This window comes from Bubalus bubalis, chromosome 11 (assembly GCF_019923935.1).
Source record: "Bubalus bubalis isolate 160015118507 breed Murrah chromosome 11, NDDB_SH_1, whole genome shotgun sequence".
Classification (NCBI taxonomy): domain Eukaryota; kingdom Metazoa; phylum Chordata; class Mammalia; order Artiodactyla; family Bovidae; genus Bubalus; species Bubalus bubalis.
Genome location: NC_059167.1, coordinates 49,467,314 through 49,490,333, shown reverse-complemented (window position 1 = coordinate 49,490,333; position 23,020 = coordinate 49,467,314). Strand labels below are relative to the sequence as shown.

The 23,020-nt window shown below is 40.5% G+C and overlaps 1 long non-coding RNA gene across 4 annotated transcripts in view; it reads left to right on the top strand.

The window, feature by feature from the left end:
- LOC123328058 overlaps window positions 1-23,020 on the top strand; it is a 42,663-nt gene that overhangs the window by 10,193 nt on the left and 9,450 nt on the right. For 3 of the 4 annotated variants that reach the window (XR_006542791.2, XR_006542792.2, XR_006542793.2), the window contains exons 2-4: window positions 9,558-9,694; window positions 19,520-19,621; window positions 21,006-21,118. This is a non-coding gene — a long non-coding RNA (uncharacterized LOC123328058). The remainder of the gene's footprint in view (window positions 1-9,557; window positions 9,695-19,519; window positions 19,622-21,005; window positions 21,119-23,020) is intronic. The other variant, XR_006542790.2, reaches the window with a different exon arrangement.

Sequence of the window (23,020 nt, the reverse complement as noted above, 5' to 3'; positions counted from 1 at the left end):
AATAGTATATCTGAAATACTGATACTTAGCATTTGGTTTATTACAGTACTAAGCTGAGCCATTACTTATCTTTCTCAGGATGAGATACAGATAGAAGATAGATGCACATTCATTTCTCAGGACAAGATTCAAATATTATCAACTTAAAAATATTATTACATATGACTACAAAGATTAATGGAATAAAATACTACCTATCAGTTCAGTTCAGTCCAGTCGTTCAGTCGTGTCCGACTCTTTGCAACCCCATGAATCGTAGCACGCCAGGCCTCCCTGTCCATCACTAGCTCCTGGAGTTCACTTAGACTCATGTCCATCGAGTCAGTGATGCCATCCAGCCATCTCATCCTCTGTCATTCCCTTCTCCTCCTGCCCCCAATCCCTCCCAGCATCAGAGTCTTTTCCAATGAGTCAACTCTTCGCATGAGGTGGCCAAAGGACTGGAGTTTCAGCTTCAGCATCATTCCTTCCAAAGAAATCCCAGGGCTGATCTCCTTCAGAATGGACTGGTTGGATCTTGCAGTCCAAGGGACTCTCAAGAGTCTTCTCCAACACCACAGTTCAAAAGCATCAATTCTTCGGTGCTCAGCTTTCTTCACAGTCCAACTCTCACATCCATACATGACCACAGGAAAAATAATAGCCTTGACTAGATGGACCTTTGTTGGCAAAGTAATGTCTCTGCTTTTCAATATGCTATCTAGGTTGGTTATAACTTTTCTTCCAAGGAGTAAGCATCTTTTAATTTCATGCCTGCAATCATCATCTGCAGTGATTTTGGAACCCCCCAAAAAAAGTCTGACACTGTTTCCACTGTTTCCCCATCTGTTTCCCAGGAAGTGATGGGACCAGATGCCATGATCTTCATTTTCTGAATGTTGAGCTTTAAGCCAACGTTTTCACACTCCTCTTTCACTTTCATCAAGAGGCTTTTTAGTTCCTCTTCACTTTCTGCCATAAGGGTGGTGTCATCTGCATATCTGAGGTTATTGATATTTCTCCCGGCAATCTTGGTTCCAGCTTGTGCTTCTTCCAGCCCAGCGTTTCTCATGATGTGCTCTGCATGTAAGTTAAATAAGCAGGGTGACAATATACAGCCTTAATGTACTCCTTTTCCTATAGGGAAGCCATATTTAGTGCCTAATAAGAATCTGGTCTTATGTTTATAAGCAGTCATAACAATCCTCATAACAATCCCATGAGCTTGCTGTAGTTATCCCAATGAAGCTAATGAAACTAACTCAAAGAGAGATTAAATAAATTCTCCAGGCTCACACGTTAATAAGGGACAGAGCCAAGATTTGGCCCCCAAGGCCTAGACCTCTGATCTCCCCAACATAGACAATGTTGTTTCTCAGAGGTCACACCATTTAGGATTTATAATACTTGGCAGTGGCCCTCTCTCCCATAGCAGGTACAGGAAGATAGGAGAAATTTTTAAAAGGCTTATTAATAAGAAAACGTCACTGTCATAAAATAAATTTTGAACATAGCTTTAGAGTCAAGGGAAACATCTTGTATATCTTCACTTGCTGTAGGGAAATTGATCCAAAGAAATCGAAGGCATTGGTGCACATAATCTTAATAATAGATTTTAAATGATCCTTAGGATACCAAATACTACTGAAGTGCTTCTAAATTCTAAAATGCTGGTGAAGTTATTTTAAATTTTTCAATCAATTTAAAATACATCATTTATATTTGTATTCTTAATGTGCTGTGTTTATAATTTATGATATGTTGTGATTCCCTGTGTTAGTAATATGTTTACAAAAAATGTCTTTGGTACTTGGAACATGGTGGGGGTTTAGTCGCTAAGTTGTGTCTGACTCTTGTGACCCCATGGACTATAGCCTGCCAGGCTCTTCTGTTAATGGGATTCTCCAGGCAAGAATACTGAAGTGGGTTGCCATTTCCTTCTCCAGGGGATCTTCCTGACCCAGGAATCAAACCCAGGTCCCTGAATTGCAGGCAGATTCTTTACTGACTGAGCTATAAGGAAAGCCCACTTGGAACACAAGTTTTCTGTTTTAAAATACAAAGAAAAGTTATATATATATATATTGCAGGCAAGTAAGTCCACAATCACAAAGCTGTTTCTAAGTGAAAATACTTAGGTTAAAATTCCTAGTATCTCATTGTACAGCAATGGCCCAATTTCTCCTTTTCAGCTGCTCCCTGATATCTTTCTGATATCTTAACAACAAAAAAGTTGTAGATTTAAAAATAGTGACCTTTACTTTATAATAAGTAGCATTCCTGTTCTTAGACTACTGAAAACACTTAATGAATATAGTATGTAAGTATAGTTAAGTAAATGACAAAAACTCAATGATTTCTCATTACTTTATAACAAGTTTGATTAGTTTTTCCCCTCACAGTTAAAAGAGAAGTCTTAGCAGACTTCTCCAAATATATTTTAAAATATGCTTTTTCCTGTTTCCATCATTTTACTTGGGATTTTCAGAGCAGTTTTGCTCTCAGAATCTCATGACATTTAAAAATGAGACCCTTCACTCCCTGTGTCCTATGTCAAAAAGTCTTCTGTGTGTGAATTCTACCTCTATAAATAATTGAGAGTCCTGGTGGCTTTGTTTCTCTGCTTGTTAGTATTCAGCTCTCACTAACTTCTCTTTGCCAAAATGGGTTAATAACAAATCGGCTATTATACACTTAAGTGAGTTCTGCATATGAAAAGGATTTTAAAATGTTACAGGAGATATAAATTCAAAAAGTATACAATTATACTGAAAAGCAAGAATATTGCTAAAATACCACTATACCCACTGAATAAACAGGAAAGACATGTCTGGGCTTCACAGGCTTTGCTGCCACTAGCAGCCATGAAGTCAGGAGAAGGGTTGGTACTTCAGTAATAATATCCTTGGGGGCATCCCATATACAGGTCACAAATAATTAGACCTGAGTTACAAAGCCACTTGGCCTAACCTACATAATATCAGGGCATGTGACATTTAATAACAGTGTAATTATGCAGCCTTTTAACCTTTTTGAATGCAGCTTCAATTTGAGATAAGAAAAATGACAAATTTACATATTTTTCTTCTGTGAAATTTGCATAAAGCTGAAGAGTTGTATCTGTCATGAATTAATATTGATAGTGAGAGAATAAAATGTTTCGTTAGGAATAAGACTGGCTCTAATTCTACTGATTCATTTACTTCTTTTGTACATCTATGTCACACCTTATTTTACGTTTGTAATTTTTCACTTCATTTTAAACTACACAGCAAATTTTCTTAGTGAATCTGAGGTCAGTTAGTTTCTTCATCTGCAAAATGGAAGGATAGTAAAACAGATTGTTTTTTGTTAAATTGTTATTAGAGTATGGTTAACTTATAATGTATTACTTTCAGGTGTACAGCAAAGTGAATCAGTTTTCACTGATTCAGGGAAGCCCCCAGTGGCTCAGTTGGTAAAGAATCTGCCGGCAATGCAGTTTCCATCCCTGGGTCAGGAAGATCCCCTAGAGAAGGGCATGGCAACCCACTCCAGTGTCCGTGCCTGGGGAAGCCTATGGACAGAGGACCCTGGTGGGCTATACTATGGAGTTGCAAGAGTCAGACACAACTTAGCGATTAAAGTGAAGAAAGTTTTAGTTGTTCAGCCGTGTCTGACTCTTTGCAACCTCACGGACTGTAGCCCACCAAGGCGCCTCAGTCCGTGGAATTGTCCAGGCAAGAATACTGGAGTGGGTTGCCATGCCCTTCTCCAGAAGTGACTAAACTACTACCATATACATACTCCAGGCAGATTCGTTACCATTTGAGCCACCAGGGAGGGAATTCTCCAAAATATATTTATTTTGTTGTTGTTGTTTAGTCACTAAGTTGTGTCCAACCCTTTGAGACCCCATGAACTGCAGCATGCCAGGCTTCTCTGTCCATCACTATCTCCCTGAGTTTGGTCAAACTCATGTCCACTGAGACAGTGATGCCATCCAACCATATCATCCTCTGCTGCCCCCTTATCCTCTTGCCCTCAATCTTTCCCAGCATCAGGGTCTTTTCCAATGAGTTGGGTCTTCACATCAGGTGGCCAAAGTACTGGAGCTTCAGCTTCCACATCTGTACTTCCAATGAATATTCAGGGTTGATTTCCTCTAGGATTTGTTGATCTCTTTGCTGTCCAAGGGACTCTCAAGAGTCTTCTCCAAAACCACAGTTGGAAAATGTCAGTTCTTTGGCACTCAGCCTTCTGTATGGTCCAACTCTCACATCCATACATGACTACTGGAAAAAAAAATAACTATCACTATATATACCTTTATCAGCAAAGCGATCTCACTTTATATATCCATTCTTTTTCAGATTCTTTTCCGTATAGATTATTAGAGAATATTAAGTACAGTTCCCTGTGCTATATAGTAGGTCCTTTTCAGTTATCTATTTTATTCATAGTAGTGTATATATGTCAATCCCAATCTCCTAATTTATCACTTCTCTCCACATTCCCCTTTGGTAACCATAAGTTTTATTTTAAGATCTGTTTCTAATTTGTAAATTGCCGGGAGCCAGCGTGAGGAGCTCCGCCCGTGGCAAAGGTCATGAGGAAGGAGGCTCGACATACACAAAGCACGCTAAAGGGATCTAGCCTCAAGGGTCCCCCTGGAAATTCTCGATCATCTACCCCCAAAACCAGAGCCTGCCTAATTTACTACTTTGTGCTCTCACCTACACCTCTGACTTTATGGGGGGCTGTCCCCCACCACCTCTTTCAGAGAAGGAGTTAACTTACAGCTCCAGTTAATAATAATTCCTGGGCTTGACAGGAGTGTTTCAATCTACAAACTCCTCTGAAGGTTCTCTAGCCTGCCTGACAGGCTTGTCTGGCCACATGTGATTGTTCATAGCCTCCCAACCGTGAGAGGCACGAGATGCTTTAAACCTTCTAAAAACAGGTTCTTTATAGAAGTTAGAAAACTATTAGTATAATATAGTGGGCTGATTAGAAATTGTATTGGTGAAGGGTTTTTCATTTGTTGAGCCAATGTTTACTGCTACGTCTCCACATCCCCTGCCCTTATACACATTAATGAATATATAGAAGAAATAAGTATTAACCTTTGGTATTAATCACGTTGGACCTTAGGCTAAGCAAATTCTTTTCTTAATTAAAATCCACTGCACCCTCACCCTATAGGAATGTAACTTTATCTGGTACCTTTGGAAGGTGGAGTCTGTTTTAAGAATAATCACCCCTGGAGAAATAAGTGTTATGGTTGACTGACCGCTGTCACAAGAAGAGGGTCATAAATTGTCAGCAGGCCCCCTGGCCAGAAGATGATGTAACACCCCAAAAACCTCTGTATACATTTGTATGAAGCACCTGACTTTAATAAAAGTCAGGACTGCTGACCCCGCGTGACTTTTGTATAACATCTCAGTGTATAAAAACAGACCCTGGAAAAATAAAAAATGGGATCAGTTCCTCGAAAGACTGGTCTCCCCATGTCGTTCTTTCTCTCACCTTCTGGCTGAACCCCCATCTGGAACGTGGAGGCTCGTCAAGCCTACTAATTATGCCTGGGCTTCTAAGATCTGACCGGGGAGACCTTAGTGTCTCCTCTCCTTCAGGAGAACGGGAGGACACTTGTGGCCTACGTAGGTGATGTAAATTCCTTGCCTTGGAATTTTACTAGCTTTCCACGTAAACCAAGTTATTCAGCCTCTTTTCTCCACTGAATTTTCCTACTGAGCTATCCTCGTTCTATTACTCTTTATATCTCTAATTAATATTTAATTAAAGCTATCGTATCCTGATCGCCGAAGCCGTCTCTCCTTCGAATTTCCCCAGATCCACCGGGGCTGGACCCTGGCAGTAAATAAGTTCATTTGTATCATTTTTTATTAGATTCCACATGTAAGTGATATATGATTTTTGTCTTTCTCTGTGTGATTGACTTCACTTAGTATGATAATCTCGAGCTCCATGCATGTTCCTCCAAATGGCATTATTCCATTCTTTCTCATGGCTTAGTTATAGTCCATTGTATATAGGTGCCACAGCTTCTTTATCCATTCTTCTGTCAATGGACATATATATTGCTTCCATGTCTTGGCTATTGTATACAGTGCTACAATGAACATTGGGGTACATGCGTCTTTTCACATTATGTTTTTCTCCAGATATATGTCCAGGAATGGGATTTCTGGATCATATTTAAGTTCTATATTTAGTTTTTAAAGGAAACTCCATATTGTTTTCCATAATGGTTGTACCAATTTACATTCCCATCAACAGTATAGGAGGATTCCGTTTTCTCCATACCCTCTCCAGCACTTATTGTTTGTAGACTTTTTTGTGTTTCCAGTATGCTGCTGTGTTTGTAGATTTTTTGATGATGGCCAGTCTAACCAGTGTGAGATAATATCTCATTGTAATTTTGATTTGCATTTCTGTGATAATTAGTGATGTTGAACATCTTTTCATGTGCTTTTTGGCTATCTGTATGTCTTCTTTGGAGAAATGTCTATTTAGATCTGCTCATTTTTGGATTAGGTGGTTTGTTTTTCTGATTTTGAGCTGGATTTGCTGTTTGTATATTTTGGAGACTAATTCCTTTTCAGTCTCTTCATTTGCAAATATTCTCTCCCATTCTGTGTTGGGTTGTCTTTTCAATTTGTTTATGGTTTCTTTTGCTGTAGAAAAGCTTTTAAGTTTAATTGGGTCCCAGTTGTTTATTTTTGCTTTTATTTTTATTACTCTAGGATGTGGATCAAAAAAGATATTGCTGTGATTTATGTCAGAGAGTGTTCTGCCTATGTTTTCCTGTGAGAGTTGAATAGTATACATTCTTACAGTTAGGTCTTTAATCCATTTTGAGTTTATTTTTGTGTGTGGTGTTAGGGAGTATGCTAAATTTTTCTTTTACATGTGGCTGTCCAGTTTTCCCAGCATCACTTATTGAAGAGGCTGTCTTTTCTCCATTGTCATAGATTAGTTAACCATAGGTGCATGGGAAAATAGATTATTTGTAATTGATTCCTTTTAATGTTGAAACTCAACATACCAAAAAGATAGAACTAGAGCTGTTATGGCTGCCACTGGGATACGGAGGAACTTTTCTCCCAAAGAGAACACTGAATCATCTCCTTACCCTCCACCCTCTTAGAACCCTGGAGAATCAAGTAAAAACAAAACAGAATGTTTATTAGAAATAAGTGAGGCCACGTGATACAATATTAATAAGCAATCCAGTGATGAAATTAAGAAAACATTTCCATTCACAGTAGTATACACAAGAATAAAATACTTACAAATAATGTTAATAAAAGGACAAGACCTATCCACTGAGAACTGTCATTCTCAGTGTCATTATTGAGAGAAACTAAAGGCCTAAATAAATGGAGATATACACTAAGTTAATAAATTGGAAGAGTTAGTATTGTTCAGGTGGCAGTATTCCCCAAATCAGCCAATAGAGTAAATAAAATTCCTATCAAAATCTCAGTAGGTTGAGAAATAGATCCTAGAATTTTTTATGAAAATGAAAAGCACCTAGAATAGCACTCCTCCTTAATAAAATCAAAACTATCAACAACCATATCAAAAAGAACAAAACTGGAGGACTTATCCTATTTGATCTCAAAACCTACTACAAAGTTTAAGTAATTATTATGTGTTGGCATAAAGATAAACATACAAATCAATGTGAAGAACAGCAATTTCAGAAACAAATGCACATATTATATTCAGTCAAGGCCTTCCCTGGTGGCTCAGAGGTAAAGAACTTGCCTGCAATGCAGGAAACCCAGGTTCGATCCCTGGGTGGGGAAGATCCCCTGGAGTAGGAAATGGCCACCCACTCCAGTATTCTTGCAAGGAGAATCCCATCGACAGAGAAGCCTGGTGGGCTACAGTTCATGAGGTTGGAAAGAGTCAGAAATGACTTAGCAACTAAACCACGACCACCACCAAGTATATTCATAAGTTAAGACTTAAAATAGTTAAACTAACATAATTTGCTACTACATTAGTCACTGATGAATATGAGCCAATTTGGGAATAAATGCTATGAAAACAAACACTATGAATAGCAAGAGTGGAACCTTTTGTTCAGTGCTTTGTAATATCAGAATTTATATTTTATAAACCTGCATTGATATTGTACCTTTAACAAATTAAAAGCATTTTTTAGGTCAATTAACCCTAATCTAGTTTGATTATTAATGAGATTATGTTAGTCAAGCAACTACTATGTGTACATTATCATATTACTTGAAGAACCCTCTTGTAATCATTGTGACAAGAAGTGAGCTTGCAATAAAAATAGTTGAACATAAGGCAGGACATTTTCAGCTTGTTAAAGATATTTAAAAACAAATTTGTATGGAGATTTTGTAGCATAGATATAGATGTGTCAATATATACAAAAGGTAAAATAGTTGGCAGTGGTTAGGTATGGTTTATGGGATTATATGGTATCATTTTTTCTTTTTGTTTATTTGCATTTTTGACAATAAAAAATTTTAAACAGGAGAAAAAATAACATGTTAAGTTTAAATATTGTTTTTCTCCCAAACTGACTACTAATTGAAAGGCAGCTAGTTGAAGGAGGAAGTAATAGTTGTAATAGAACATGAATACATACTCTGAACTGGTTTTACTTTTGTAAAGGAAGGTGAGAAACAAGTTCCAGAGTCAAGAGCGCTCTTTAGCTGTAAACATGCCTTTGACTGTAGTCAACTCTATTACCCCTGTGAAGGATGGGGATTGCCCAAAAGAGCCTAAGATTAAAATGGGGAATGGAAGTGACTGTGATGAACTAAGATGTATTTTTAGGATACCTGACAGTCCAGAGAAGAACTGACAAAATAACCCAGTGGAGATGTAGGCATACCCTGTAAAGTACAGCCTTAAAATCTGAGGCAGGAGTGTTTGCTTAGGCAGAGCTGACAGGAAAGGCACTTGGAATAGGCTCCTAGGGGATGCTCCAGATCAGAGAAGTGCAGTCTGGACTCAGAACCTGGAGCCTTTTCCTGTGAGGAGAACCCTTCCCTGGGTAGGGAAGACTGGCTGAGCTGGGAGCAAAGGCAGCTTCCAGCATGGCTGGTGCAGAAGCCAAGACCCTGCTCTGAGATTTGGAGGGTTAGAAGGAAAGGAATGTGGGTGAAATAGGGAGATTAGTAATCCCATAGGTTGATCCGAGAAGAGCACTCTCTGGACAGAAAAAATAAAAGGCACCATCACTAGGGAAAAGCCAAAAAAAAAAGTTCCCAGTTTTACATCAAAGCACTGTGAAATTGCCTCATTGTAAGTTTAAATTGCCTGTCTCAACTGTGTAACTATATGCAGAACATACCTCCATCTGTTCCCCTGGAACAGGAAGTTGTATCTGTAGACTGACACACAGTGCACCCTGATGGGAAAAGAAGCCCTGGTGGAGACCAGAGGGTCAGAAAAGGAAGCATACTAACATCAATGGAGAAAATGCTGCTTCACAAAATTTGGCTACCAAGCGTTAAGCACGCAAGCTTGTCTTTAAATTTTCACAAGGACCTTGTGGAGTCAATCTTATTGTCCCTGTTTTACAGACATGAAGATAAAGGAGTTTGATCATTTGTGGCCTGTTTGACCAGTCAGCTTCACTCTGCTCTGAGCCCAGGCCCGTATTTCTCATCTCACCACACCCATAAGTGCTTTCTGACTTGGAAATGGAGATTAAATTTAGGTGAGTCAAGACAGATAATTCAACTGGGAAGAATCATCTGTTTGGCATCATTATTATTGGACGGTATGATAGTTTCAGCATATTGCCTAATTTCCCAAAGATTCCCAAGAAGCACTTTGCTACAAGCTATTATGTACTGATATAAAGTTAAGTTATAAGGATATATTGTACAACAAAGCCAATACTTTATGATAAGTATAAATGGAGTATGCTGCTGCTAAGTCACTTCAGTCGTGTCCGACTCTGTGTGACCCCATAGATGGCAGCCCACCAGGCTCCCCCGTCCTTGGGATTCTCCAGGCAAGAACACTGGAGTGGGTTGCCATTTCCTTCTCCAATGCATGAAAGTGAAAAGTGAAAGTGAAGTTGCTCAGTCGTGTCCGACTCTTAGCGACCCTATGGACTGCAGCCCATCAGGCTCTTCCGTCCATGGGATTTTCCAGGCAAGAGTACTGGAGTGGAGTATAGCCTCTAAAAATTGTGAATCACTGTATTGTACACCTGTAACTTATATAATATTTTACATCAAGTATACTTCAATAAAAAAATCTCAAAAAGAGATACACCTCTCAAGAACCCCCAAAAACAGAAACATTCCATTCTTCCAATGAAAAAAATTTAAGAGCTATTTTTAAAATGCAGCATCATTTTATTGTGGTGCTAATGGAATTAGATACACTCAGCTATATAAACAGGGCACACCATGTCCAACTGGCCTGAGAGGGTGAGGATAACAAATATTATTCAAAGCAATTTAGAGATGTGCAAGGATAGCTCCCAGAGAGGAAGCCATTAGCAGGTTTATACCATGTCTAGATTTTTCTTTTCTATTTTTGTATTATAGCATAGCTGTTGATAATCAAGAAAGATTACTTGTTTCCAGGGTGAAGGAAAAAAAGCAGCCAATTACACTGAATCAGAAGTATCATTTGGTGGGGAATAATAACTGATATGCATGATGAGTGATTTAATTAAAGTTCCAACAAAGAATTTTAATGAGGACATTTTTACTCATTCATTCGCTCATCATTTGTTCATTCATTATTCTTTTTTTTTTTCCTTCCAATGCCAGGCCCTGAGAAGTGTCAGAGAAAAGATAATGAGTCAGGCACATTCCTTCCCTCAGAGAACTTGCAGTCTAGTGAGGGCAGTTGATATGCAGAGCTACTACCTCGAGGTGATGGGCTTTGCAAGGACAGGATAAGCAAAGGGCTGTACAAGCCAGGAGAAAAGAGGCCTCTAATGCACCTACAACTGTGTGACTGTTAAAGCAACCCAGGGGCCAGAGACCAGTCCTGATCCCTACCACGGCTGCCAATGTAGCAGCTGCAGAGCTGCAGTTACACTGTGATAGCAACAGCCAGAGAACAAGGTGAAGCCAGGACTGGCAAGCTCAGTGTTGTGGTTAACAGGTGTTAAAGCAAGTACAAAGAAAATGTAACAGCAAGCCACAACTGGGTTTTGAAAGGTAAGCACTCTATTAAATGCATAAAGAAATAACACAAGCAGGCAATGGTGGTATTTCACAGAAGTTTAAATCCATCTTCAATTACCAGGATCCCAAAACTTTCCCTGTGGTTTTTCTAAGCCTTGACATTTATTTTGGCTACAGCTCTGATTTCGGAAGGATGGAAGTGTTCAGAGTTAAATGTTCAGAAGTAAAAGATGAATCTTTGAAAGAAAAAGGCTGGAATTGTGATTAGAGCATCATTTGGAACTTTCTTACCTGCTAATTCCACACACTGTTTTCTTCATTTTTTAAAAATTGCAGTGCTCCATTCATCCATTAAATACATGAGTGTGTGCTAAGTCGTTTCAGTCATGTCCGACTATTTGCAACGCTATGGACTGTAACCCACCAGACACCTCTGCCCATGGGATTCTTCAGGCAATAATACTGGAATGGGTTGATGTGCTGTCCTCCAGGGGATCTTCCTGATCCAGGGATGGAACCCTTGTCTCTTATGTCTCCTGCATTGGCAGGCAGATTCTTTACCACTAATGCCACCTGGGAAGCCCCATCTAGTGCCTGCTGCTGCTAAGTCGCTTCAGTCGTGTCCGACTCTGTGCGACCCCAGAGATGGCAGCCCAACAGGCTCCCCTGTCCCTGGGATTCTCCAGGCAAGAACACTGGAGTGGGTTGCCATTTCCTTCTCCAATGCATGAAAGTGAAAAGTGAAAGTGAAGCCGCTCAGTCGTGTCTGACTCTTAGCGACCCCATGGACTGCAGCCTACCAGGTTCCTCTGTCTGTGGGATTTTCCAGGCAAGAGTACTGGAGTGGGGTGCCATTGCCTTCTCCCATCAAGTGCCTCAGATCAGATCAGATCAGTCACTCAGTCGTGTCCGACTCTTTGCGACCCCATGAGTCGCATCACGCCAGGCCGCCCTGTCCATCACCAACTCCCGGAGTTCACTGAGACTCATGTCCATCGAGTCAGTGATGCCATCCAGCCATCTCATCCTCTGTCGTCTACTTCTCTTGCCCCCAATCCCTCCCAGCATCAGAGTCTTTTCCAATGAGTCAACTCTTCGCATGAGGTGGCCAAAGTACTGGAGTTTCAGCTTTAGCATCATTCCTTCCAAAGAAATCCCAGGGCTGATCTCCTTCAGAATGGACTGGTTGGATCTCCTTGCAGTCCAAGGGACTCTCAAGAGTCTTCTCCAACACCACAGTTCAAAAGCATCAATTCTTTGGCGTTCAGCCTTCACAGTCCAACTCTCACATCCATACATGACCACTGGAAAAACCATAGCCTTGACTAGACGAACCTTTGTTGGCAAGGTAATGTCTCTGCTTTTGAATATGCTATCTAGGTTGGTCATAACTTTCCTTCCAAGGAGTAAGCGTCTTTTAATTTCATGGCTGCAGTCACCATCTGCAGTGATTTTGGGGCCCAGAAAAATAAAGTCTGACACTGTTTCCACTGTTTCCCCATCTATTTCCCATGAAGTGCTGGGACCGGATGCCATGATCTTACTTTTCTGAATATTGGGCTTTAAGCCAACTTTTTCACTCTCCACTTTTACTTTCATCAAGAGGCTTTTTAGTTCCTCTTCACTTTCTGCCATAAGGGTGGTGTCATCTGCATATCTGAGGTTATTGATATTTCTCCCGGCAATCTTGATTCCACCTTGTGTTTCTTCCAGCCCAGTGTTTCTCATAATGTACTCTGCATATAAGTTAAATAAACAGGGTGACAATATACAGCCTTGACAAACTCCTTTTCCTATTTGGAACCAGTCTGTTGTTTCATATCCAGTTCTAACTGTTGCTTCCTGACCTGCATACAGATTTCTCAAGAGGCAGATCAGGTGGTCTGGTATTCCCATCTCCTCCAGAATTTTCCACAGTTTATTGTGATCCACACAGTCAAAGGCTTTGGCATCGTCAATAAAGCAGAAATAGATGTTTTTCTGGAACTCTCTTGCTTTTTCCATGATCCAGCGGATGTTGGCAATTTGATCTCTGGTTCCTCTGCCTTTTCTAAAACCAGCTTGAACATCAGGAAGTTCACGGTTCACATATTGCTGAAGCCTGGCTTGGAGAATCAAGTGCCTACTGTGAGCTAAATAAACCTTGAGGATACACAGGTGAGCAAGTGCCATCATTGCTCTGAGAGTTCCATCTTGATGAGGGGGAAGCGCTCAAACAAGATAATACATTCCCATACAAGATAATAAATGGATGGGACATACCCTGGAAACACAGTGGAGGGACTGACTGATCTACTCAAGAAAGATATCACAGAAGACAATACCTTTGAGCTTCATTCCAAAAGATAGGCAGGAGTTTTTAAATAGAAGATGGCAAAGAGCAGTCTGAAAAGCCTCAGCCAAGATATGAAGGCATGAATTTGCATGAAATGTTAACAAAGGTGACCAGTTTTAGGTAAGAATTAGAGTGACAGGAGATGAGCTGGAAAGGTAAGTTGAGATTCTTCTACAGAAAATGGGGGGGAAAGTAATTGCTTAAAAGTTTTAGTGGGTTCTTTCTGCAGAGAGAGAGGGAATTGCTTCTAGTAGACCTTGGTTTCCCAGGTGGGCGAGTGGTACAGAATCTGCCTGCCAATGCAGGAGGCACAGGTTCTATCCCTGGGTCAGGAAGATCCCCTGGAGAAGGAAATGGCAACCCACTCCAATATTCTTGCCTAGAGAATCCCATGGACAGAGGATCCTGGAGGGCTAGAGTCCATAGGGTCACAAAGAGTCAGACACGACTGAAGAGACTTAGCACACTCGCACGACGTTAGCTTGGCATCTGCCTGTTGTCTACTAGCCCAGACATTTTCAGACAAAATTTTGAAGCAGGCAGAGCGCACATAGAATGTCCCTCTCCACCTTGCTTCTGCTTCCCCTCGTTCCTTCCTTCCTCATTCCTACCCTCTGTCTCCAGACTGCTTTCTAGCTTCTTTTACTCTGGGGATCTAGTCTGCAGCTAAAGACTCCCTTCCTCCTGGCTTTGCTCCAGACTCAAACCAATTTGATAAACATTATTTTAAAAGAAAGACACAGTAGCTTCACTGTGTCACTTCTCAATACAATATATTAATAGCTGACTCTCAGCAGAATTAATCTTTGTTGTATATACATTTTTGGATCTGGTCAGTGCATGAACACATGTTTGTGTGTGTGTTTATGAAGATTTGGGGAAGGAGTAAGCAGGTGTCTTTTGGGCTACCAAGGTCATCACCTGGATTCACATTTCAGTGAAAGTAAGGAGCTGGCCACACCTAGCCACCTATTGGCTGGTGTAGTTATTGCCCTATCACCCATAGTCCAGTGGTGAACAGTGATGTTGATTTACCTTCAATGTACAAGGTTCCCATGTTTAAAATATTTATAATCAGCACTTGCTAAAGATGTATAAATTATTTATACTAGCAGAACAACCATCACCACCATAAGAGTTCATTCATAAAGTCCCACTGTATCTTGATAAATCTGTAGGCTTCCTGCTTTAAGAATACTTGGTGTTTGATGAGATGCTTTGAACAAATTAAAGAGAGAAAACATAAATAGATAAAACTATAAATTATATGATGGTTTTATTGTTAAAACTGATTGATGACCTATGAACAGAAGCATCACTGTCATAATCTATTAAACCAAAGGTGGTTCCAGGATCCTCCTATTCTTTCTTTTACACACAGCCCATTATAGTAGATATAGATTTCTAATATAGTCTCCATGTTCTAAGTGGGTGTTCTAGAAGGTATTGGGATGACGAGAGTGTTTAATATTACCAGTATGGCTAGAGGAATATGTTTATCAGTGCAAGCAAAAACCTGCACTGTGGCAGTTAAGGAAAAGCCATTTGCCTCGCAGTGTGTGTAGTCTAAGATTTTTACAGTCTCTGGTGGCAACATTAGGAGGCAGAAGTAAGAGATGATACTAATAAGCTCTGATCTTGCAGATGCAGAATGCTGGGCCAAGAACTGACTATAAAAGGCTTTGCCAACTGGGGATCCAGGACTGGCACTTAAATTAAAATATGAGAGCTTCTCTTTCTCTCTTTTTGCATGACCTCTTTCTTCCCTATAAAGAAACAGAAGCCAATAGCATTCTCTTCCTAATTCTACTGAAGCTGTTTAGCTTCATGAACAAAGGGAGATGGAAATTTTCTTTTAAACCAGTATCTTAAGCAGGTCAGCAGAGAACTCTTCTACATCTCTGGGGAAAGGTAGAAATAGTAATGTGGGCCCTCGAGGGAACCATGTCACAAAGCAGGGGTGGGTGTATTGTACAGGTGGGACTTCACGACAAGTATCACCATCTAGACTCTGGCTGAGAGGAAATATTTAAAATGCTCATTGCCAGAGGTGATGAGGCACCTCCATGCAGTCATGGGAAACAATTGTTGGAGGCTAGAGGAGTGGAGTCTGGAGAGTTTTGAGCATACTCTCTTCTCCTGAGTTGAACTCCTTCCCCTCTTTGACAGTTGCTGTGTACAAAGCAGGTTAGCCCATCGCTTTGGGGAAAGGAAAATCCAAACTGAGGGACCACAGAAGCATTATCCATCTGCAACTTGAGCAGGGCTTTTGCATATTAGTACAGAGCTCAATGATCAGCAAGAGGGTTGTTTGTGTTTGGCTTATGTTTGCTGTGTTACAAAACTAAGGTGAAATCTGGCCTGCAATCCCCGAGGTCTAACTAATCCAGTAATGAACTGAGACAGCTTGATAGGCAATGTGTCTACCCAATTCCCAGACTGTTCTGTTCCGAGAAGATATTTTCTAAGTTGAAAATGGGGTAATGTAATGCGCCCCACTCAAAAATGACAGATCTCGCTGTAAAATCATCTATGAATGAATCGAGCTGGCGATGCCTTAACTGTTCCTAAAATTATATTCAGGAGTCTTATTGTCAAGAAGACATGATAGGTTTATTAAATACCCTATAGAATAATGTACTTGAAGTGCCTGCCTTATGCAGTTTTTTTCTGTTTAATCTGAGCTGTATGTATGCTACTACAGCTTCAAAACATCTGGGCACAGCAATTTTTTCTTTCCTGCACCTGCAAGGGTAAGTACACACATAAACAAAAAAGAAATTAAATCTTCCGCAGAGCTGGGGAGAAAAAGAACCCAACCAGCCATGAAGCTCAAGGGAGCAGTATGACAAGTGCTGAGCTGTAAACAAGCTTGAGACGGATTTAATTCTTATGACAAGTGCCAGTGGTGGCGTCTCACATGGACACAGCATATGCACACATTTCAGAGAGGAGCCACACAGGATTTAATGCAAATAGAAGAGAAGGGAAAGAAAAAGAAAAGGCTCTCAGTGCATCAGCTTCTCCTCATCTATAAACAGCCAAGCAAATCAGGATGAGCTAGTGTTGTAATTATCTTGATTTTTCAGAATTTTGTCACCCAGAAGAGATTTTTTAGAGTTTCCTCCCTGCTCTTTATAATTATAGCTGCTGTTCCAACCTCTGCCAAGGGTTGGTGGCTGCAAAGTAATATTCACCAGGTGGCTGCTTTGCAGCAGAGAAAATCACCAAATTTCCTTGGTTGGTCTAGTTTTGTCACTTAGGATTCAAATAAAAACTTCAGAGGGCAGCCATTCATCATCTTGTGACAGCCACTTTCGCTTGTACCTTCTTGACTCCGGCACCATGGGGCCCTCCTGCACTTGAGTAAATGACAGGACTAGGATACCAGGTAGCTGTGTTCCACTTTGCTTAGAATCACAGACACCTGTGTCAGGAGAGATTTGAAACCGAGTCAGAGCCCAGAAGCTAGACCCCTTCCAAATGTGAAATGCCATGTTTGCTGATCCCTATTCTCTTTGTGTGTTCAAGAACTAGAATGCAGAATGGGAAAGGGGAGGAGAGAGTGATTCTTGAAAACAGACAGGTGGGATGGGAGATCTTGCTTGTTGCTTACCTATTATCTGTCTCCTACATCAAGAGTGGGCAGACTAAGGTCCATAGGCTAAATCCAGCCTGCTGCCTGTGTTTATAAATAAAGTTTTATTGGAACACAGCCTCATCATGTGTTGCCTACAGCTGCTTTCATGCTGCAAGGGCAGAACTCAGCAGTGGCAACAGAAACCATCTGGCCCACAAAACCTAAAATATTTATACTGTATAGCCCTTTACAGAAAAGGTGTGCAAATCCCTGTCTTATACTATCAGAGCCCCATTTTGACTGTGACAGTCATGTGCCATTAAAAAAAAAATCACTTTCCTGACGCTAGGGGTGGACATGTGATCCTATTCTGCCTAATGAGATGTAAGAAAAAGTGAACTGGGTGGAGGTGGGCTCTAGGAAAACTATTATTTTTCTAGATTGTAATGGGAAGGCTCCCTGAATCTCTTTCCCAATAGTCTTCTGCCTTTGTGGCATACATTAGCTATTCCCAGCAGTCAATAGTAGCTTTACATAGTGGTGTGATTCTCTGACTTAGTGGGTAAATGTGGTGGAATTTGGGATGTGGAGAGAAGTGGGACAAGGTGGAATTCTCTCTAGTTCCATATTAGAAGATCTTCTTTTTATTCCATCCATGAGGAGGTTAAAACCATTTCTTAATGACTCCCCCTAGCTCTTCCCGCAGGACTTCTCCTCTCCCTACTCTCTTCCTTCTCTCTGCTGAGGTTCCCATGCTTGATATGCAGGGGATGGGAGTGAGATGAGACAGAGGAAAGTGGAAAGGGCGGAGGGTTCATGGAACACACAATGCAAATGTCTCTTACCCTTACTGCCTCCTAACCTCATCAAACTACATCTATTAATGGACTTGACTCAAAAACTGATCATCACAGTACAAAATAAGGCCATGCCAAAATGATAGCTTCAGTGGGGACGCCACCAAAACCATCCCTTGGCTTTCTCTGCTTCCTTCCCTGGGTTTCAGTAGGACAGCAAAGATTCTGAAAGAAACCTTGAAATTTCTAATCTTTTCTCATAAAATCCAAACAAAATCCAAAGAGACAAAATGAGGTCAATATTTTAATGGAAGATAATACACCTGATACCTTCCTCCATAGAGTCCTAAAAAGTCAAATATCTCATCTTGTGTAAGACCCATGTTGGCTTTTAAGATACAAAGAGTATCTTAAAAAAGTTCTGGAGTTGAATTCCTATTAATATTTACCAGTAGGAATTTTAAATGAAAAAAATCTTTAAAAGGGTTCTAATGGTGTCATTTGCATAAATGTTTCTATCTGAGAGATATCATTCAGGAAAGCATCAAAAATACTTTTATTTTTGGTGTTAAGTTTCAACATGGTTTGGTAAATTGCCTGTACTTGGTTTAACTTTTCATGGTTTTTTCTAAAAATTATCGTAGACTCTGGCATCTGGGCTTGTGAAGTTTTAAAGAAATATGATTGAATCCATAAGGCACGTGGTGCTTTAGAAATCTCATTTCCGCAATTTAAAGCAATGATTCTCACCTCCTTCTTCTTTGGGGAGTGACATCAGATCCGCCAAACCCCTTCACCAGAAACGGCTCTAAAACACAACCATAAATATGGCTATCCCAGCCTTCTCAACATGCATCTCTGAAAATATAAATGGCCTGGCAATATTGCCAAGTTAAAACATAACAAAACACTCCAGAGTTTCAAGATTTGCAGTCATTATGACAAATGTAAACAGACTGTTTACTTGGAAAAAAATATCTAGGAACTTTGAAGAGCACTAGAATTTGCATCATTGTGGAAAGCAGAAATGTGCATCAGCCCCCAAAATTCCAGCCCCCTGGGGTACACACCCTCCATATATCTTCTCCCCTTGACTACAGGCAGAAACTGTGAATATAATGAGATATTAAATGTCAGGCTACTAATAAATAAGTTGCCTTTGTTTAATCAAGAGGGAGATTGTGTAAGTGGACCTGACAGATTGGAAGTGTGAGAGGACTTATGGGAGAGAACCTTGGAGCTAACCAGATGGTGTCACTGACTCAATGGACGTGAATCTGAGCAAACTCCGGGAGACAGTGAAGGACAGGAAACCTTGTGTGCTGCAGTCCTTGGGGTTGCAAAAAGTCAGACATGACTTAGCAACTGAACAACAACAGCAAGTAGCTAAATTTGAGGACAGCCTCTACAAACTGAGAGCAACTCCTGGCCAATAGCCAGCAAGAAGCGGAGGCCTCATTCCCACAGCTGAAAGGAGATGAATCCTGTTAATGACTTGAATATGCTTAGAAGAGGCCTCCAATCTCTAAATGAGACCCCAGCACAGCCAATACCTTGATTTCAGCCCAGTGGAATCCTGAGCAAAAAATCTAGTTTACCCACACCTAGAAACCTAACCCATAGAAATAATACATTTGTTTACATTTGATTTCACTTCCCTGAACTCTCACTCTTGCAGACCCTGCCTCATGCATGCTGACCACTCAGGGCTCAATTACTCCTTCTGGAACCCTGACCTTAGGAGTCACTCCAAGTCTCTGCTGTGAGGTCTTCTCACAAGGTATGCCCTCAAGGCCCTCGACTCAGAACTAGGGCACGTGGGAACAAAGGCTCTAGTTTCTTTCTGTTGTACCCCTTCCTGCATTGTATATGCCCCTCAGTTTACTTGGTGTTTCCTTAACCACCCTGTCTTAAAGCTTTGCCCCAGAAGAGAGGAAAAAAATAAGAACTCCAGTATCCACTGTCTTTGATTTCCTTTTTCTTAGTATCCCCTGAGGGTGAGAGGCGGAGAAGGCGATGGCACCCCACTCCAGTACTCTTGCCTGGAAAACCCCATGGACGGAGGAGCCTGGTAGGCTGCAGTCCATGGGGTCGCTAGGAGTCGGACACGACTGAGCGACTTCACTTTCACTTTTCACTTTCATGCATTGGAGAAAGAAATGGCAAGCCAATCCAGTGTCCTTGCCTGGAGAATCCCAGGGACAGGGGAGCCTGTTGGGCTGCCATCTCTGGGGTCGCACAGAGTCGGACACGACTGAAGTGACTTAGCAGCACCAGCAGGGTGAGATGGGTCAGGTTTTTCTCCTGACCTGTATTTTTCTTCTTGCGGGGCCATGCTGAGTCACTTCAGTCGTGTCTGACTCTTTGTGACCCCATGGACTGTAGCCTGCCAGGTTCCTTTTTCCATGGGATTTTTCAGTCAAGAATACTGGAGTGCATTGCCATTTCTTCCTCCAGGGGGTCTTTTTGACCCACAGATTGAACCTGCATCTCCTGCTTCACAGGTGAATTCTTCACCACTCAACCACTGGGGAAGCCCATATTTTCACTCTTACCACAGAACAATGTTTCCTGATATAGCTGCCTTAGTGGAAGGAGTATCTTCTCTGTAATATGAGTGAACTCTTTGGGTTCATTCATCCATACTTAGTTCTTAGTCTGATCAAGGGAAAAAAGGAATTTTGAGAATCTTATCTTGAGAAAATAATCTTTTTTGTAACTAACATCTTTCTGCAAAATTATTTTTTAAATATTAAAAACTGAGTATTAACTCTTTCACTCTCTTGATATGCCTCTTGGAGCCATCACTATCAATAAACACACAATGCCTTTAGTAGAAATACAAGACTAGGGGGGATGTCTTGTATTCAGGAAAGCAAATAAGAAAAGCACATTAATGTTTTTTCCTAAATACTACTCCTGCTACATGGGCAAACTCTGGGAGATGGTGAGGGACAGGGAGGTGTGGCATGCTGCAGTCCATGAAGTTGCAAAGAGTCAGACATGACTGAGCAACTGAACAAAAACAACAATCCCTATTATAAGGGAAAGCAGAAGCAGAATGAAGAGCTGTGGAAGAGTCACCAGAAAAGCAGCCTCATTCCTCAGTAGTTGTTTTATCTTTCTTTCAAATCGGTATTGATTATTCACCTTTCTTATTACAGGGGCTCCAAATGACTCTGGGCTGTTTATTTTTCAATATACTTTCAGAAGCATTTCCTACCCAAAGATGTCAGAAACATGTACTAGTGGCTCTGAGGCACTTTCTGAAAGAGAGGTATGGAATGGATACATGAACCTATGATTTAGGGTCTTAGGGAGCCATGTTCCCATCTCCACTTTGCCATCCAAGTGCCATGAAATCATGGAAGAGTGTTTTACAGTTTCTGAGTCTTATGTTTCTTATTTCTAAAATGAGCTTTGTTTTTTATTTTTATTTTATTTTTTTAATTTTATTTTATTTTTAAACTTTACATAATTGTATTAGTAAAATAAATAAATAAATAAATAAAATGAGCTTTGCAATATGTAATGAAAATACAACTGCCTAGAATAGGTCCTGATTATATAGTACATGTTCAATATGTGGACTTGGATAGCTAAAGCTATTATCAGAAGTCTAAATTGTCTTTAATTCAGTCATATTGGTGGAGAGTAACAACTCTGTTTTGTAAGCTTTGTGTTCTTGTAAAGCATTTTTTCATGAGTTGACTTGAACTTGGGTTGAATTGGACAGTGTCTATATAAATCTTTTACCTTTGACTATTTATTCACTCATTACAGATGACATCCAGTGGAGGAAAGCACTGATAAATTTGTTGGTACTGGATTTCAAGTACATTTTTTTTTTACACATAATTGTCTTTTCTTTAAAATATTTTTTTTGCCTTTTCATTTTAAAAATCATAATTCTTGGTTGGCAAAAAAAACCACCAGTGGAATGTAACACTTTAATTGGCCAAACTGACATTTAGATCCTGTAGTTCATTCAAGAAAGGAGTGGATTTCAGATGTGTGTGCGCTTAGCCATTCAGTCATGTCCAACTCTTCCCAACCCCAAGGACCGTATCCCACCAGACATCCCTGTCCATGGGGATTCTCCAGACAAGAATACTGGAGTGGGTTGCCATGCCCTCCTCCAGGGTATCTTCCCAACCCAGGAATCGAACCCACTTCTCCTGCATTGCAGATGGATTCTTTACTGACTGAGCCACCAGGAAAGCCCTGGATTTCAGATATGTATGTGCAATTCAATAGCTGTGTTTAGTACTGTTTGTCTCTTTTGCAACAAACAGATGAGAAAAACCTGTCTCCACGACCCCTGTTTTTTAGCTTTGTGCGTAATACTTTCTGGGAAATGAATTGTTAAATGAGGTCAAATAATAAATAGGTACAGAACTGTTTAAAAGTCAATACCAATTGTTACATTTCCCATAACAACGTCACACCAGAAAATAATTAGATTCGGTAGCAAGCTCACTGATGCTGAGTCTTACTCCACTGATTCCTATTCTCCGTGGAGAGGCAGACTCAGTGTTATTGCCTGAAGATTGTTTTATGGATTTTAGTTTTTTAATTCCCATGAGAGCATTCAAACGGCCACAGCTGCTGGGCTTATCAAAGTGTAGCTGAAGACATCTGCACTGTGTTTCCTGCTGTCTTTTATATTCTCCATGCTTATTTAAATGTAATGTAACTGACCTTTAGTCCAATCAGTTTAACTCTGCATTGAGAGTTTATTGTGGATAGTGGAAGTGGGGAGCAGAGTGAGTTTCATGCTGAAAATTCATGCAAGGAGGTTAAAAAAGACATCTATGGGGAGACCCTTTGTCTATGAAAATGAGGAAGTAGGTCAAAAAAGAAAAAGCAAACCCACAAAGGTTGTCCAGGTGAGAACTCCATAATGAGAATGTTGTTGTTGTCCAGTCACCCAGTCGTGTCTTTGCGACCCAAAAGACTGCAGAACGCCAGGCCTCCCTGTCCCTCACTATCTTCTGAAGTTTGCCCAAGTTCATGTCCATTGCATTAGTGATGCCATCCAGCCATCTCATCCTCTGATGCCCTCTTCTCCTTCTTCCCTCTATCTTTCCCAGCATCAGGGAGAATGAGAATAGAACTATAAAAAATAAGAAATAAATTTGAGAAGTTAATAATATGTGCTTGGTCCACCCTATGCCTG